Source organism: Seriola lalandi, unplaced genomic scaffold (assembly GCF_002814215.2).
Source record: "Seriola lalandi dorsalis isolate HSWRI2012SDOR001 ecotype SW California unplaced genomic scaffold, Sedor1 jcf7180001973958, whole genome shotgun sequence".
Classification (NCBI taxonomy): Eukaryota; Metazoa; Chordata; class Actinopteri; order Carangiformes; family Carangidae; genus Seriola; species Seriola lalandi.
This window is the reverse complement of record NW_019444624.1, coordinates 1-2,599: the sequence shown is the minus strand read 5'-3', so window position 1 is coordinate 2,599 and position 2,599 is coordinate 1. Positions and strand designations below refer to the sequence as shown.

The following is a 2,599-nucleotide window of genomic DNA, read 5'->3' as shown; positions in this document are numbered from 1 at the left end:
GATCTGGCAAGCCTGAGTTCCTCTGGGAAGGAGGGAGTTGTAATTACATCAATGTACTATAAATGTGGGATATAAATCATTATTAAATTCTGTCCATAACACTCCATGTGTTTCAGAAGCCAAATCAAACCAAACCCAGACCAAAGTGGAAGGGGGAGCCAAGTGCAAAGGATAAGGCAGAGGCGTTGCAGAAACTTCAGAAACTGAAAGCTCAACACAATTTCCTACGCAATCCTCACTTCCTTCCTCCAAATGCACAGCGGGGCGGCATGTCCCTCATCCAGCCTAGGTCCAAAGTGGTGAAGACAGAACATGAGAGGAAAGGGGTGGAGGAGCAAAGGTACCTGGAATGTGCTGACTTATCATTTTGTCACAGGGCAACAACTATAAAAAAGCAGGGTACTGACACAGTGGGTCACGTGAAAATCATGTATGGGTTAGGGGTTAGTTGACGGAATACAATAAATTTAGCTCAGACAATCCCTCTTCAATATTAGCTGCAAACACAAGTGCCCTTTACCTCAATGCAAACAACTCTGCACCTCATGTTTTGCTTGTGAATACAAATACTGTTAGTCACAACTAATTGTGGGATATACCACATGAGTGCAGTACTTTGCTTCTTTGTGAAATATATGAATTAACATAAATCGAATGTACATATGCATGGTTTAGTTAATTTTTGTCAGCACTTTTGGTTTTACTTTGTAATGGCATAGGACATCAGGTTTGTATTTGTGTATATGTGCGTGACTCCATTTTCATTTCTGCTTAAAATGCACACAGTGTACATTACTGGGACAGCAGTTAGACTCAGGGCCTTGGTTTGAAGTAGTTTTTAATAAGAACTGCTTTTTGTGATATTAGTGCAGCTCGAGCTTGGATCCGAACACAAGTCTGAAACATTTGCTTTGTGGTTTTGAAGGCTTTTATGCTGGCAGCTTGTCACCTAGCTCACCACTTCCTGTGAGACTGTTTCTGCTGAGAACACACAGAATACTCAGGTGTTGTTTTGTTTGTGCTCTCTCTGTCTGAAAGCTCCACTGATGATCCTGTCCCAGTCTTCCTAGCAAAACCGTCAGTGGTGGTTTTTACTGACTACAGTGTGGGACATGTTTATGAGGTATGTTTCAGAAGTTTCAGTGACTTACACAGCCTTACACATCAGTGCCAAGAATTCAGAACATCCAAGACTTCAGCATCTTTTACTATGAGATGATGCACGGTAATATGTCCTGTCCTGTCTTAGACAACACTGGAGCTGAAAAACTTGACTTCCTCGAGCCGTCATGTCCGAGTCATCCCTCCAACCACTCCTTACTTCTCCATTGGCCTGGGTGAACTCTTCATTTTTGTTCCGATTGGATTATACAGGCTCAGCCTCCTTGTACCCAATGTAGAGGAGACATCATTAACTGTGTCAAAACTGTATCAAAAAAGAATGCGACAAAGTCTTGACAAATACAGTCAGAAATCTCTGGAATGCAGTTGGTGGTTTTTGGCTTTTATTTGCAATTCTGTATGTGAATCCTAGCACCACCCGCTATAACAAACAACATGATTGAAACATATGTTGCACACAAGGGAATGCAGAGTTAGACAAGTTTACTGTAAGAAAAGGTTTGATGTGCAGGTATGTTTTGGCAGGGAGATTCCCTGGTGAGGGTGGCGTTGTTGCCCCTGGGATGAGCTGTAAGTACATGGTGCGGTTTGCTCCAGACTCCCTGGCAGAATATGAGGATTTCTTAGTGGTGGAGACCCAAGCTGAGGACCTGCTTGTGGTGCCCATCGCAGCCGCACGACCCCCTCCAATACTCACCTGTGAGTCTCATACATACAATCTACCAACCATACCTCGTTGTTTTGCTCATCAGTGTATTTTGGTCATGCATTGTTGATATATTTCTCCCTAATTATTGTTGTAGTGCCAAGAGTTCTGGACTGTGGTTACTGTTTGATTGGAGGAGTGAAGTTTGTCGAGTTTCTGTGCCAAAATGTTGGACTCAGCAGCGGGACGTTCTGCATAATCCCAAAGAACCAGTGGCCAGCCTCGAACCTCAGGGTAAAAATATGACTCATAACAACTGTATCAGTAACCTTTATTGTGGACAAGTCAACTTTCTTGTTCTTGACAGGTTCCCTTTTTTCTTTATGCAGCCTGTGGCCAGAACATATTTTTCTGAGCAGCCACCCTTTGCAGTCAGCCCGTCTCTTTTTGTCCTGCAGCCAGGAGAAGCCACTGTAGTGGAGGTGGGTCAGTTATTGGGTCAAGTTTAAATTCAGATGCAACTACAATATGTAGCTACAATACTCCAGAAACATATTTTATTTAAGTTAACAACTGTTAGCACTAACTAAAAATGACTGAAAGCTATCTCAGTCTCAGTTTTTGAGGCACAAGTTTCACTTCTATGCAGCTCTGAGTGTGTTTCAGATTTACACAGTATTATATGTGTGTGTGTGGGTTTGTAGGTGGTTTTCTTTCCCAATGCTGCTGAGAGGAGCTGTCAGGTTTTCACTGTTGTCTGTGACAACTGCCAGGTGAAAGACATTTCCATTGAAGGTGAATCTTTCCAGTGATCAGTACAGTTTTTTTTTT

The 2,599-nt window shown here is 42.6% G+C and overlaps 1 long non-coding RNA gene across 1 annotated transcript; it reads left to right on the top strand.

Annotated features, from left to right (window-relative positions):
• Positions 1 to 120: 120 nt before the first annotated feature.
• LOC111653242 (uncharacterized) lies at positions 121 to 2,244 on the top strand. Its single transcript, XR_015437047.1, has 5 exons — positions 121 to 340; positions 1,039 to 1,123; positions 1,250 to 1,821; positions 1,926 to 2,062; positions 2,158 to 2,244. It is a non-coding gene; the product is annotated as an uncharacterized LOC111653242 (long non-coding RNA).
• The last annotated feature ends 355 nt before the right edge of the window (positions 2,245 to 2,599 follow it).